Here is a 16,699-nt window from a genome sequence, read left to right as displayed (position 1 = left end):
CATTTTGATCCATACTACTTAGTGAGTGTAACTAAAGAGTACATTTTTATAAGTAGCAATACTTTAAACTGATTCATTTGGAATTATTCCCATGGATTTATATTTAAGAGGCAAAAACTTTTTACTGTAGTAACTAATGTGAGAAATTGATGGATGTGATGCAGTTTAAAACAAAATTTTAAAAATAATGATATGAATAAGAAGAATATTTATATAGTATCTTTCAGTGTATATGATGCTTTCATCCATATTGACTATCTCATTTAATTCTAACAAGCTTCCTTGTCTTTTCCATTTACAGAAGGGGAAACTGAAGTATGTTTCAGAGAGAATAAAGGACTTATCAATGCCACCAAACCTGTAAATGGTAGTGCCAGAATGCTTTCTGTTATGCCATACATAATAAAACATCATTGCCATTATTACTGATAAGCTTATCCATGTAAAGAATTTACTGTTAGTAAGTTTAAAATTCAGTTTAAAAATGAAATTAGATTGGATAATAAAAATCTTCTCTTAATGATAACTCACTTCACACATAAGAGTATTTTGGACTGTGCACCTATGCCATGATTATTTATTTATGTTTTCTATATTCTAAGCAACAGGCTAGATATTTTTGCATTTATTGTCTGATAGCAAAAATAAACTAATTACTTACATTTTAGAAACCCTAAAGAAATATACTATCTAAATCTCCTCAACTGATTTTTGTCTTATTTTAAAACAAGATTAATATGCTTACATTTTTAGAGAATTTACAAGATTCAAGAGAAGTAACTTGAAGGATGATTAGGTAGAGGAAGAGGAATGAAAAGGTGTTGAAATTAACAATTTCCCCTTTTCAAATATCATGTGGTTTCTTTTTGATTTTTAGAAAAATGTAAAATCGTGAAGGCTCTTTGGTAGTGTGAAACTTCATTTAATATTTAAAATGTACATTGGACTTTAAAAAATGTATTTCTTTAAAAGGAAAATAAACTGTCTTTACCATATGCTTTTTCTCCAGAATGCCTGCATTATATAAATAAAAATCACTGTGATAAATATTTGGTTCAATTTTGTATACCTCCTGGAATATGCCAAGTAAAACAATTACCTGCCCCTTATGCCATGATATTTCATTACAAACAAATGATTAAACAAGATAATATAAATAGATATACAAGTAAGCAAATATTATATAACTGCTAAGTAAAATCATTTCCTGAAAAGAATCTTAAATATATGAAATAGTCTTTTAGGCAATGTTATTATATACAGCAGACTAAATTTATCTTTATGAAAAGATTTTCATTTTAAAGAAAAGAACTAAAAAGAAATGAGCATTTAAAAAATCTGTTTCAGGGCTTCCCTGGTGGCGCAGTGGTTAAGAATCTGCCTGCCAATGCAGAGGACACGGGTTTGAGCCCCTGGTCCGGGAAGATCCCACATGCTGCAGAGCAATTAAGCCCATGTGCCACAACTACTGAGCCTGCGCTCTAGAGCCTGTGAGCCGCAGCTGCTGAGCCTGTGTCCCACAACTACTGAAGCCCATGCGCCTAGAGCCTGTGCTCCACAATAAGAGAAGCCGCCACAATGAGAAACCCACGCACCGCGGCAAGGAGTGGCCCCCGCTCTCCACAACTGGAGGGAGGCCGGGTGCAGCAACGAAGACCCAATGTAGCCAAAAATAAATAAATAAAATAAAAAATCTGTTTCAGGTGTACTTTTAGAAATTTCAGCGTGTTGAACATACTGCAGCAATTTGTCCACACTACAAACAGCTGTCTTTGTTATGTTGAAAGATTATTGCTGAAGGAATATTATTGACAGCCTAAACTGAATCCAAGAATTTCTAAATCAGAAGGAAGTTTATGAATATCATCAGTCTTTGAAGAATAATGCTTTACACACAATACATAATTCCCATGTCATTTTTGGATATATTAATGCATATATATTATAATAGTACAATTCAAGCTAAGTAATTTATTTCTAACTTTTAACTCATTTCTTTAAGTGAAGAACACTGGAGGAAAGTTTCTTGTTACTAAAATACAGTGTTTATCATTCAGTAAATACATTCACAAATTTAAAATACCTATCTTGATTCAATTACTGTAATTATAAAAGTCATGACAGTAAGTCATAATTTCACATGGAGAATTAAAAGGGAGAATAGAACTGTCTTTAGTATAGGAATTATGTTTTCATTACTCTGTCCTATTTATTTAGTTGGTTACTTGTTTTGAATTACCAAATAAAATGACTTTGGGCATAGATGATATGATAAAGCCTCACAGAATTGGGTGATTTAAAGGGTGAAGAGTAGTCAGCCAAATTAGAATAAAGACACATTTCCAAGTGCAGACAGCACCACAAACACAAGGACAGACACAGGAATGGGTAAGGTGTAGTGCAGGAAAGGTATGCAGGCAGGTCTGGCTAGAGAAAATGGTTCAGGGAGCCACACTGAGGAGCCTGGATTTATCCTGGGCACATTATGAAGTTATTCAAGGTTTTCAAGCAGGTAAATGACCTGGCCACATCTCTGATTTAGAAATACAGCTCTGAAAATTGTGTGCATTGGGGAATGAAAGGAGGATGCAGTACATACAGTAGCTGGAGCAAAAGTGAGCACAGCTTTATAAAGCTGAGCCTGATCAGCTGTTGCAGAACATATGTGGAACAAATTGATAAATTGTAAATTGGCTTAATTTGTTAGTAGGCTTGTGTTTCTTTAAAAGGAAGAAAATAGTCTCAATCATATGCCATACATTCCAATTATAATACACAACAATATGTTTATGCATTTTTTCCCTAAAAGGTAAGATTTGTATAATATTGATTTTGACCTTTTTAATACTATATAATTTATTACACTTGGCTATGATTTTTTTCAAAATCATCATGGATACTCAGGAATGCTTGGGAAATAAGAACTTTAGCCAACACATTGCTTTCATAGTAATAAACCTTTCTTGAATATGAGATTGTATAATTAATGAAGTTAATATAAAATGAATATATGTAGATATCCAAATAAAAACTGACTAATGTCAATTCCAGGTTTTCCTTTTGTATTTTGAAGTTGTTTTAATTTTTTACAGACTTCAAATATTTTTATATTCTACTGAAAAACTTCATAGTCCTTAAGAAATACACTAATAATAATTAATAAACAAAATGATTCTAGATAAGGTAGGGCATTTATTTTATGACTTCTGAGAACATGCTTAGCTCCTAAATCACAAAAGGAAGATGAGAAAGAAATAAGAACTAAAGGAAAATTTTGCTAATTTTTTTCTTAATAACCATTTTGCTTTTCATAGGGAAAATAAATCAATGTGTGGTGATATGGTCACTTGGTTTTCAGTGTTTATTCCCACAAATTTCTAATTTACCTTTTCAGTGCAGCAGGATCCAGAAAGGTAAAAACTATATTTACCAGGTTCCCTTGCAGCTATAATTCTGTATGCTAATTAAATTATACCAATTATATGTATTGTGAGATATCTGGCAGAAGGAAAATACCAATCTACTGATGCTTTTGACTGATTTTTTTCTGCTGACAAGTAAAGGCTTTAGAGATGTGCACTACCTGCCGCCCCTACCTCCCAGCATTTTTACAGCAATCACTTTTCAAGCTTTATGGGTGTTGAAAAAGCAACTCCAATGGAAGAAGCTTCCCAGTCTTGGCTATCTGGTCGCTCACTTTAGTTACAGTGGTATGTCTTTGTCCTTAGGGTTTTCAGAGGATGCTGCTTAATTTCCTATCCTCTTGATTGTGGTAGAGTTTATAGTAGCTACCCGTGTAGAATTCCAGCACTCTTTCCTGGAGAACCATATCCAGCCATAGCATTATGTCTAAAAAATTTACATATTTTAATTAAAAGTACTTTATTGCTAAAAAATGCTAACCATAATATTTGCTGGTGGAGAGTCTTGCCTTGAATTTGACGGCTGCTGACAGATCAGGGTGGTGGTTGCTGATGGTTGGAGTGGCTGTGGCCATTTCTTAAAATAAGACAACAATAAAGTTTTCTGCATCGATTGACTCATCTTTTCACCAATGACTTCTCTGTAGCATATGATGCTGTTTGATAGCATTTTGCCCAGAGAACTTCTTTCAAAAATTGTGTCACTTCTCTCAAACCCTGCTGCTGCTTTATCAACTAAGTTGATGTAATATTTGAAATCCATTACTGTCATTTCAAGAATCTTCACAGCATCTTTACCAGGAGTAGATTCCATCTCAAGAAAGACTTTCTTTGCTCATCCATAAGAAGCAACTTCTCATTTGTTAAAGCATATCATGAAATTGGAGCAATTCAGTCCCATCTTCAGGCTCCTCTTCTAATACTAGTTCTCTTGCTATTTTCACCATATCTTCAGTGACTTCTTCCACTGAAGTTCTGAAATTCTTAAAGTCCTCCATGAGAGTTGGAATCAACTTATTCCAAACTCCTGTTAATGGTGATGTTTTGCTCTTCCCATGAATCACATATATTTTTCATATTGTAAATATTATATTTCTTTCACACACAAAGTTGTATGAGATATTTACTAGTTTTAATACGTATCCACAGGATTAATACTCATATGGAGTATAACATGGAAAAGTGTGGAACTAAAGAAATAAGTCCGCTCTCACTCCCTCTTGCGAGAGAACTGGAATCACAACTAACTTTTGAGCAATCATCAACAGAAGACACTGGAACTCACCAAAACAGATACCCCACATCCAAAGACAAAGGAGAAGCCACAATGAGATGGTAGGACAGGCGCAATCACAATAAAATCAAATCCCATAACTGCTGGGTGGGTGACTCACAAACTGGAGAACACTTATACCACAGAAGTCAACCCACTGCAGTGAAGGTTCTGAGCCCCACATCAGGCATCCCAACCTGGGGGTCCGGCAAAGGGGGGAGGAATTCCTAGAGAATCAGACTTTGAAGACTAGTAGGATTTGATTGCAGGACATCAACAGGACTGGGAGAAACAGAGACTCCATTCATGGAGGGCACACACAAAGTAGTGTGTGCATTGGGACCCAGGGGAAGGAGTAGTGACCCCACAGGAGACTGAACCAGACCTACCTGCTAGTGTTGGGGGGGTCACCTGCAGAGGCAGGGGATGGCTGTGGCTCACTGTGAGGAGGAGAAGACTGGCAACAGAAGTTCTGGAAGTACTCCTTGGCGTGAGCCCTCCCAGAGTCCACCATTAGCCCCACCAACAGCCCAGGTAGGCTGCAGTGTTGGGCTGCCTCAGGCAAAACAATCAACAGGGAGGGAACCCAGCAGCACCCACCAGCAGACAAGTGGATTAAAGTTTTACTGAGCTCTGCCCACCGGAGCAACAGCCAGCGCTACCCAACACCAGTCCCTCCCATCAGGAAACTTGCACAAGCCTCTTAGCCTCATCCACAAGAGGACAGACAGCAGAAGCAAGAAGAAATACAATCCTGCAGCCTGTGGAATAAAAACCACATTCACCGAAAGACAAAATGAAAAGGCACAGGGCTATATACCAGATGAAAGAACAAGATAAACCCCCAGAAAAAGAACTAAATGAAGTGGAGATAGGCAACATTCCAGAAAAAGAATTCAGAACAATGATAGTGAAGATGATGCAGGACCTCGGAAGAAGAATGGAGGCAAAGATCAAAAAGATGCAAGAAATGTTTAACAAAGGTCTAGAAGAATTAAAGAACAAACAGAGATGAACAATACAATAATTGAAATGAAAAATACATGAGAAGGAATCAATAACAGAATAACTGAGGCAGAAGAACAGATAAGTGACCTGGAAGAGAGAATGGTGGAATTCACTGCTGCAGAACACAATAAAGACAAAAGAATGAAAAGAAATGAAGACAGACTAAGAGACCGCTGGGACAATGTTAAACACAACAATATTCGCATTATAGGGGTCCCAGAAGGAGAAGAGAGAGAGAAAGGACCCGAGAAAATATTTGAAGAGATTATACTCGAAAACTTCCCTAACATGGGAAAGGAAATAGCCACCCAAGTCCAGGAAGCAAAGAGAGTCCCATACAGGATAAACCCAAGGAGAAACATGCTGAGACACATAGTAATCAAATTGGCAAAAATTAAAGAAAAATTATTGAAAGCAGCAAGGGAAAAATGACAAATAACATACAAGGGAACTCCCATAAGGTTAACAGCTGATGTCTCAGCAGAAACTCTACAAGCCAGAAGGGAGTGGCATGACATATTTAAAGTGATGAAACGGAAGAACCTACAACCAAGATTACTCTACCTGGCAAGGATCTCATTCAGATTCGATGTAAAATCAAAAGCTTTACAGAAAAGCCAAAGCTAAGAGAATTGAGCACTACCAAACCAGCTCTACAACAAATGCTAAAGGAACTTCTTTAAGTGGGAAAAACAAGGGAAGAAAAGGACCTAGATAAACAAACGCAAACCAATTAAGAAAATGGTAATAAGAACATACATATCGATAATTACCTTAAACGTGAATGGATTAAATGCTCCAAACCAAAAGACAGAGGCTTGCTGAATGTATACAAAAACAAGACCCATATATATGTTGTCTACAAGAGACCTACTTCAGACCTAGGGACACATTCAGACTGAAAGTGAGGGGATGGAAAGAGATATTCCATGAAAATGGAAATCAAAAGATAGCTGGAGTAGCAATACTCATATCAGAAAAAATAGACTTTAAAATAAAGAATGTTACAAGAGACAAGGAAGGACACCACATAATGATCAAGGTGTCAATCCAAGAAGAAGATATAACAATTATAAATATATATGCACCCAACATAGGAGCACCTCAATACATATGGTAACTGCTAACATTTATAAAAGGGGAAATCGACATTAACACAATAATAGTGGGGGACTTTAACACCACACTTACACCAATGGACAGATAATCTGAAACAGAAAATTAATAAGGAAACACAAGCTTTAAATGACACAAGAGACCAGGTAGATTTAACTGATATCTATAGGACATTGCATCCCAAAAGAGCAGATTACACATTCTTCTCAAGTGCACACGGAACATTCTCCAGGATAGATTATATTTTGGGTCACAGATCAAGGCTCAGTAAATTTAAGAAAAATGAAATCATATCAAGCATCTTTTTTCACTAAAACACTATGAGATTAGAAATCAATTACAGGGAAAACAATATAAAAAACAGAAACACATGGAAGCTAAACAATACGTTACTAAAAAACCAAGAGATCACTGAAGAAATAAAAGAGGAAATAAAAAAATACCTAGAGACAATATGTTACTAAATAAGCAAGAGATCACTGAAGAAATCAAAGAGGAAATAAAAAAATACCTAGAGACGAATGACAATGAAAACACAACGATCCAAAACCTATGGGATGCAACAAAAGCAGTTCCAAGAGGGAAGTTTATAGCTATACAAACCTACCTCAAGAAACAAGAACAATCTCAAATAAACAATCTAACCTTACACCTAAAAGAACTAGAGAAAGAAGAACAAACAAAACCCAAAGTTAGCAGAAGGAAAGAAATCATAAATATAAGAGAAGAAATGAATGAAATAGAAACAAAGAAAACAATAGCAAAGATCAATAAAACTAAAAGCTAGTTCTTTGAGAAGATAAACAAAATTGATAAACCATTAGCCAGACTCATCAAGAAAAAGAGGGAGAGGACTCAAATCAATAAAATTAGAAATGAAAAAGGAGAAATTACAACAGACACCACAGAAATACAAAGCATCCTAAGAGACTACTACAAGCAACTCTATGCCAATGAAATGGACAACCTGGAAGAAATGGACACATTCTTAGAAAGGTATAACCTTCCAAGACTGAACCAGGAAGAAATGAACAGACCAATCACAGCAATGAAATTGAAACTGTGATTTAAAATATTCCAACAAACCAAAGTCCAGGACCAGATGGCTTCACAGGTGAAATTCTATCAATCATTTAGAAAAGAGCTAACACCCAGACTTCTCAAACTCTTCCAAAAAATTGCAGAGGAAGGAACACTCTCAAACTCATTCTATGAGGCTACCATCACTCTGATACCAAAACCAGACAAAGATACTACAAAAAAAGAAAATTACAGACCAATATCACTGATGAATATAAATGCAGAAATTCTCAACAAAATACTAGCAAACAGAATCCAACAAGACATTAAAAGGATCATACACCATGATCAATTGGGATTCATCACAAGGATGCAAGGATTCTTCAATATACGCAAATCAATCAATGTGATACACCATATTAACAAATTGAAGAAGAAAAACCACATGATCATCTCAATAGATGCAGAAAAAGCTTTTGACAAAATTCAACACCCATTTATGATAAAAACTCTCCAGAAAGTAAGCAGAGAGGGAACCTACCTCAACATAATAAAGGCTATATACGACAAACCCACTGCAAGCATCATTCTCAATGGTGAAAAACTGAAAGCATTTCCTCTAAGATCAGGAACAAGACAAGGATGTCCACTCTCACCACTATTATTCAACATAGTTTTGGAAGTCCTAGCCACAGCAATCAGAGAAGAAAAAGAAATAAAAGGAATCCAAATTGGAAAAGGAGAAGTAAAACTGTCACTCTGCAGATGACATGATACTATACATAGAGAATCCTAAAGATGCCAGCAGAAAACTCCAGGAGCTAATCAATGAATTTGATAAAGTTGCAGGATACAAAATTAATGCACAGAAATCTCTTGCATTCCTATACACTAATGATGAAAAATCTGAAAGAGAAATTAAGGAAACACTCCCATTTACCACCACAACAAAAAGAATAAAATACCTAGGAATAAACCTACCTAGGGAGACAAAAGACCTGTATGCAGAAAATTATAAGACACTGATGAAAGAAATTAAAGATTATACAAACAGATGGAGAGATAAACCATGTTCTTGGATTGGAAGAATCAATATTGTGAAAATGACTATACTACCCAAAGCAAGCTACAGATTCAATGCAATCCCTATCAAATTACCAATGGCATATTTTACAGAACAAGAACAAACAATCTTAAAATTTGTATGGAGACACAAAAGACCCCGAATAGCCAAAGCAGTCTTGAGAGAAAAAAACGGAGCTGGAGGAATCAAGACTCCCTGACTTCAGACTATATTACAAAGCTACAGTAATCAAGACAATATGGTACTGGCACAAAAACAGAAATATAGATCAATGGAACAGGACAGAAAGCCCAGAGATAAACCCACACACACCTATGATCAACTAATCTATGACAAAGGAGGCAAGGATATACAATGGAGAAAAGACAGTCTCTTCAATAAGTGGTGCTGGGAAATCTGGACAGCTACATGTAAAAGAATGAAATTAGAACACTCCCTACACCATACACAAAAATAAACTCAAAATGGATTAGAGACCTAAATATAAGGCTGGCCACTATAAAACTCTTAGTGGAAAACATAGAAAGAACACTCTTTGACATAAATCACAGCAAAATCTTTCTTGATCCACCTCCTAGAGAAATGGAAATAAAAACAAAAATAAACAAATGGGACCTAATGAAACTTCAAAGCTTTTCCAAAGCAAAGGAAATTACAAACAAGCTGAAAAGACAAGCCACAGAATGGCAGAAAATATTTGCAAATGAATCAATGGACAAAGGATTAATCTCCAAAATATATAAACAGCTCATGCAGATCAATATTAAAAAAACACACAACCCAATCCAAAAATGGGCAGAAGACCTAAATAGACATTTCTCCAAAGAAGACATACAGATGGCCAAAAAGCACATGAAAAGCTTCTCAACTTCACTAATCATTAGAGAAATTCAAATCAAAACTACAATGAGGTATCACCTCACACCAGTTAGAATGGGCATCATCAGAAAATCTACAAACAACAAATGCTGGAGAGGGTGTGGAGAAAAGGGAACCCTCTTGCACTGTTGGTGGGAATGTAAATTGATACAGACACTATGGAGAACAGTATGGAGGTTCCTCAAAACACTAAAAATAGAATTACCATATGACCCAATAATCCCACTCCTGGGCATATACCCAGAGAAAAACATAATTCAAAAAGACACATGCACCCCAATGTTCATTGCAGCACTATTTACAATAGCCAGGTCATGGCAGCAACTTAAATGCACATTGACTGACAAATGGATAAGAAGATGTGGTAAATATATACAATGGAATATTACTCAGCCATAAAAAGGAACAAAGTTGTGTTATTTATAGAGACACAGATGAATCTAGAGACTGTCATACTGAGTGAAGTAAGTCAGAAAAAGAAAAACAAATATCATTAACGCGTATATGTGGAATCTAGAAAAATGGTACAGATGAACCAGTTTGAAGGGCAGAAATTGAGACACAAATGTAGAGAACAAACGTATGGACACCAAGGGGGGAAAGCAGCAGGGGTGGTGGTGGTGGTGGTGTAATGAATTGGGTGATTGCGATTGACATGTATACATGGATGTGTATAAAATGTATGACTAATAAGAACCTGCTGTATAAAAAAATAAATAAAATAAAATTCAAGGGAAAAAAAAGAAATAAGTCTATCTGAAAACAAAAGCACACATTTCTTAGGATTTAAAAATTTTGCACATAATAAGGTTGCACAGAAATTACTGGCTGTTTTTATAAACAGAATGAGGTATTAGTTAATCTCTAAAGATGAGTGCAAAGAGGAAAAAACCATACACACAAAAAAATACATAAATTCATACTAAGACCTAGAGCACCAACAATTAAGAAAGAAATGTGAAAAAATGTATAAAACAGCTATGATATCACTACTACAAAATTATTAGCCAGGGATGAAATCATTAGCCACTTAACAATCTCTTGGCAATATTAAGTTTTCAACTTTCTTTCAGTCTAAATGTCTATGAGCAATACAATCACTTCCTTTACTCCAATTCTTCTGCATGGTTCTGTGGTAAATATTCAACCATACCTTTTTGAAGCTTTCAGTAGAAATTAACCAAGATACTGCTTGCTATACTTTGCTGAACGACTCAATTATACAGTTTGACGTACATTTTGCAACCCGAGTCAGAGATGCTACAGAGCACGCAATTTTAAATTAGCAAAGGTTTCACTCAAAAAAAAGCATTCAAGTTCACACAATTTAAATCTACAATAACTTTTAAAATTTAACGTTTAAATATTTATCGGCAAACTCATTCTTTCCTTGGTAATAAAACTGGTCATGTTAATAAGTCCAAGGGCAGGTAGAGAAAAAAGACCAGGCAGAATTATAATCTTTTCTTAAAGAACCTTGCATAATCAGGGAATTTAATAATTAGCTATTCCTCTACTAACTGAATGTTGCTGAATTTGTCAAAAACAATTTAAATATATTTAATAGCTATGTCAAATTAAGTGAAATCATGCACTTGTCAAAATAGTTCACAAAAAATTGGTTCTGCATCAAAGATCCTGAAGAAGAGTCAACTAGTTTGGTTTAATGACAACAGAAAAAGGACTAAATACTGTCCTGAACAGTCAGTGTATGTAGTAACCATATTTCCTCTTTGTTGAGTGGCAGTCCTATAGTGCGTGCTAGATCCGTGGAATCTATTTTCAGTCTGTACTGTATGTCGATTCGTGGCAGTGTCAAAACCACTAAAAGAAAACATTTTCTCCATATCTTCGAGCATGTCATCAAACAACCCACCTCCAAAAGAAAACTCCTGGAAATGGTGCCTTAGTCTACTGGAACCATCCTGGCATGTCTGGAAGTGATCTGCAAAACACTTCTTGGACCGAGTGTTTTGGTTTTGACCAAAAAAAACAAAGTCTTTAAATAAGTCATCAAAATTGAAGTTAAATGACTGCTCAGAAGGACTTCCACTAGCTCTTTGTCCTTTACCATTAGTAAGAGCACTATGTCCAAGTGTATCATATTCTTTTCATCTATTAGCATCTGAGAGTGTTTCATATGCTTCTTCAATCTCTCTGAATTTTGCTTCAGCATCAGGTCTCTTATTTTTATCAGGATGGCACTTCATGGCCAACTTGTGAAAGGCCGTCTTGATTTGGCACTCTGATGCTGACTTTGGCACACCTAAGATACCATAGTAACTTTCTGAGGTCAAAATTAATTCGGTTACCGTTAAAATGCAGGTTTCAAAGATGAAAACTGACTGGGGAGTATTCATTTCTAATATCCTGACCCTGGCACCCTACGCGCATGTGGAAAACTATTGTTGCTGCTCAGCCTGGCGTCACTTCCAGCCCCAACCCCTGAAAGGGCAGCGCTGAAGACCACAAATGTTTTTAATGGCATCTAGAATGATGAATCCTTTCCAGAAGGTTTTCAATTTACTTTCCCCAGATCCATCAGATGAATCACTATTTATGGCAGCTATAGCCTTTTCAAATGTATTTCTTAAATAATAAGACTTGAAAGTCAAAATTACTCCTTGATCCATGGGCTGCAGAATGGATGTTGTGTTAGCAGACATGAAAACTACATTCATCTTGTTGTACACCTCCATCAGAGCTCTTGGGTGACCAGGTCCATTGCCAATGAACAGTAGTATTTTTTTTTTTTTTTTTTTTTTTTGCTGTACTTGGGCCTCTCACTGTTGTGGCCTCTCCCGTTGCGGAGCACAAGCTCCGGACGCGCAGGCTCAGCGGCCATGGCTCACGGGCCCAGCCGCTCCGCGGCATGTGGGATCCTCCCGGACCGGGGCACGAACCCATGTCCCCTGCATCGGCAGGCGGACTCGCAACCACTGCACCACCAGGGAAGCCCCGAACAGTAGTATTTTTAAAGGAACTTTTTTTTTTTTTTCCTGAGCAGTAGGTCTCAACAGTGAGATTGAAAATATTCAGCAATCCATGTTGTAAGCAGATGTGCTATTTTTAGGCTCTGTCGTTCCATTCATAGAGCACACGCTGAGTAGATTTAGCATAATTCTTAAGAGCCCTCGGATTTTCAGAATGGTAAATCAGCACTGGCTTTAAGTCACCAGCTGCATTTACCCCTAACAAGAGGGTCAGCCTGTCCTTTGAAGCTTTGAAGCCAGGCGTTGACTTCTCCACTCTAGCTATGAAAGTCATAGACAGCATCTTCTTCCAATATAAGGCTGTTTTGTCTGTACTGAAAATCTGTTATTTAGTGTAGCCACCTTCACTGATTATCTTAGATAGATCTTCTAAATTACCTGCTGCAGCTTCTGCATCAGTACTTGCTGCTTCACCTTGCACTTTTATGTTACGGAGACGGCTTCTTTCCGTAAACCTCATGAACAGCCTCTGCTAACTTCAAACTTTTCTTCTGCAGCTTCTTTACCTCTCTCAGCCTTCACAGACTTGAAGAAAGTTAGGGCCCTGTTCTGGATTAGGTTTGGGCTTAAGAGAATGTTGTGACTGGTTTGAACTTCTCTCCAGAGCACTAAAACCTGCTCCATTACCAGCAATAAGGTTGTTTCACTTTCCTTATCATTTGGGTATTCACTGGAGTAACACTTTTAACTATCTTCTAGAACCTTTCTTTTGCATTCACAACTTGGCTAACTGGTGCAAGAGGCCTAGCTTTTGGCCTGTCATGACCTTCTATAGCCTTCTCAGTAAGCTTAATCATTTCTAGCTTTTGATTTAAAATGAGAGACTGTCACTCTTCCTTTCACGTTAACACTTAGAGGCCACTGCAGGGTTATTAGTTGGCCTAATTTCAATATTTTATTCTCAAGGGTCTATAATTTGTATGCATGTATACTTTCTTTATTTTCTTTTCTTAAGTCAGTTGCCTAAAAATTTAATCATTTGTTCTCTTACCTTTTAAACTTCTTGTTTTAACAATTCAGCTTCCATTCTCAACTTAGCAGTGAAGCCTATGATAAACGAATAAATCCACAAGTGCATTTCGCACAGCTTCTTAAACAGTTTTTCCATAATGTAACTAAAAGCAGTGCTCTTTGACAATAGTCATGTTTTTGATCATATACATATCAATCAATAATATATAATAATAAGATAATACTTATTTTTTCTCAAGAATTATGCTATGTGTTTTATGTGTATTACCTCATTACCTATAAAATAAATCTTATATGTTACCCAGTCTTCAAGCTGAAAAAAAATTGAGGTTTATGTTGATCTTTTCCAAGATCACACAGCTAGTAGAGTTGAATCAAGAATTAGGATGTGCTATATACAATGGAATATTACTCAGCCATAAAAAGAAATGAAATTGAGTTATCTGTAGTGAGGTGGATGGACCTAGAGTCTGTCATACAGAGTGAAGTAAGTCAGAAAGAGAAAAACAAATACCGTATGCTAACGCATATTTATGGAATCTGAAAAAAGAAAATGGTACTGATGAACTTAATGGCAGGGCAGGAATAAAGACGGAGACATAGAGAATGGACTTGAGGACACGGGGTGGGGAGGGGGAAGCTGGGGTGAAGTGAGAGAGGTGAAGCGACTTATATACACTACCCAATGTAAAACAGTTAGTGGGAAGCAACAGCATAGCACAGGGAGATCAGCTTGCTGCTTTGTGACAACCTGGAGGGGTGGGATAGGGAGGGTGGGAGGGAGGCTCAAGAGGGAGGGGATATGGGGATATATGTTTCCACTATCTGTTTCCACTATCAATTTTTGTAAGATGAATAAATATTAGTTATATTACCATGCCATCTAAACTAAAGAGCAATACAAATATCATGTTGGTTACAGAGGAGGGTATCATATACAATCCTCTTTGAGGTTGATTCTGCAGAAATTTATTGCAAATAAAAAAAAGAGATAAAAAAAATTAACCTCAATCCAAAATCTGTACTAGAAACTGGTGGCCCTCACTCTCCTCCAGTTCTGTTCCCTTGGATAAAGGTCCTAAAGATTTTTGGAAGAAATAGTAAAAATAACAATAACAACAAAAGACTCTTTAGAAGTTAGAATTAGTTTTGGGGACAAAAGAAACACATTAGTATTAATTTTATTCAATAAATAAATATTATTGTGTAGCACTGTAGCCTACGTGGTAGTGGGACAGCAATATGCCTCAGCAGCTAAAACTGGGGAGGTGGGGAGTGGGTATTGAGTGGCTTTATATATGAAGTTTCATGTTGTCTTTGATTCAAACATGAGAATGGATGGTCTATTCGTGGCTCTATTAAAAACTCAGTCCTTGCCAAGAATTTTCTTTCTACCAAAAGAAGCCTAAAATCTTTCTCTGATAGTCACAGAGAAGTACTATAGAATGCTACACCAAGACTAGAATATACTCAGGGCGGAGGGTTAACTAATAAGTTACTGTGCATCAAAACCAGAAAGGAATGAAAATACCCAGCGATAATTATTCATAAACAATTTACAAGTATGTTGAATGAAAAAAAACCTCCTGACAGTACAATTCATAAAAAGGATACTAAAAATGAGCTTTCTGCAAGCACACAAGGAGGTACACAGAGGATGGTCTATGTTACAAAAACAAAACAAAATCCAGTCATGGCACAAGACAGCCTTATATGATGTTAAAAAGGGAATGTGTAATTGTTAAGTTTGCCAGAAATCATAATAAAAAGAAAAATAATTACCTTTTGAGTACCTAATTGTTTGATTTTTTTTTCAATTCTATAATTTTATTGACCATCATGTAACACATGATTCTTGGTGCTGGGAATAACAAATCAAAAAGACTGAAATCCCGGCTTTACATATTCACATGGGAGGAGAAAGTTTATACACAAATAAGTGAAACATAATTTCTTGATGGTAATAAGTTCTATGAAGTAAAACAATGCAGGAAATGAGAGAGCATAGGTGCTTTGTTTATGACAGTAAAATTTTTAACAGTGAGAGTATGTGAAATATAAGCATATATGCAGGTTGAGAGAAGAGTAAGTATAAATCCTTAAGGTATGTAGGTGCTTGGCATATTCATGTAACAATAAAAAGGCCACTGTGGCTGAAACAGAATGATCCAAGGGTAGCGTAGTATGAGATGAGGTAAGAGAGCCAATGACAGGGTTTACATGCTATTGTGTTAAGCAACTTGATTTTTTCTATTGCAAAAGCAAGTTTTTTTAAAAAAAAAATGTTCTATTCACAGAAGACCAGTAAAAGTAGTAGCTCTTATTGTTTAAAAAGAAAAGATTATTCTGATGTTTACTAAAAATATTCTATCTTTCTGAAAACATACACACAATTATGCCTGTAACCTGTCTCTCCATTCTTATTTAAAAACTCTAGTACTCTGGATAAAAATTACTGACTTGAAATATAAGCCCATCAATTAAGTCTCTTAATCTGTGTATGAGGTGTTAAGATATTCACATGTAATTTTAATTTTCTTTTCTACTTGCAAATATTCTTTGGCTTTTTTTTTTTTTAACATCTTTATTGGGGTATAATTGCTTTACAATGGTGTGTTAGTTTCTGCTTTATAACAAAGTAAATCAGTTACACATATACATATGTTCCCATATCTCTTCCCTCTTGCATCTCCCTCCCTCCCACCCTCCCTAGGGTTTTATTTTTTAATTACAAAATATCTATTCAAAATATTATATCCCTCCAAACTAAGTAGTTTCTTTTCTTTTCTTTTTTCCAGTCAAAAGGAAATCTTGCTTCAAATCACAATCATTTGTAACCTATGGGCAGTAATGATGTGGGTCTATATTATCCTGGATAATTATTTTACATCTTCTGTTACTGGCCTTACAAAGTCACAAGTGGTAACCTTAT

General features: G+C 36.0%; 1 protein-coding gene and 1 pseudogene across 1 annotated transcript in view; both read right to left on the bottom strand.

Moving 5' to 3' along the window:
• LOC137210719 (CUB and sushi domain-containing protein 3) overlaps positions 1 to 16,699 on the bottom strand; it is a 705,705-nt gene that overhangs the window by 485,739 nt on the left and 203,267 nt on the right. The window lies entirely within an intron of this gene.
• Positions 11,320 to 12,163, bottom strand: LOC137210508 (dnaJ homolog subfamily B member 9 pseudogene; annotated as a pseudogene).

Source organism: Pseudorca crassidens, chromosome 17 (genome assembly GCF_039906515.1).
Source record: "Pseudorca crassidens isolate mPseCra1 chromosome 17, mPseCra1.hap1, whole genome shotgun sequence".
Taxonomy (NCBI): domain Eukaryota; kingdom Metazoa; phylum Chordata; class Mammalia; order Artiodactyla; family Delphinidae; genus Pseudorca; species Pseudorca crassidens.
Note: the sequence above shows the minus strand (reverse complement) of the source record. Positions and strands in the feature narration are given on the sequence as shown.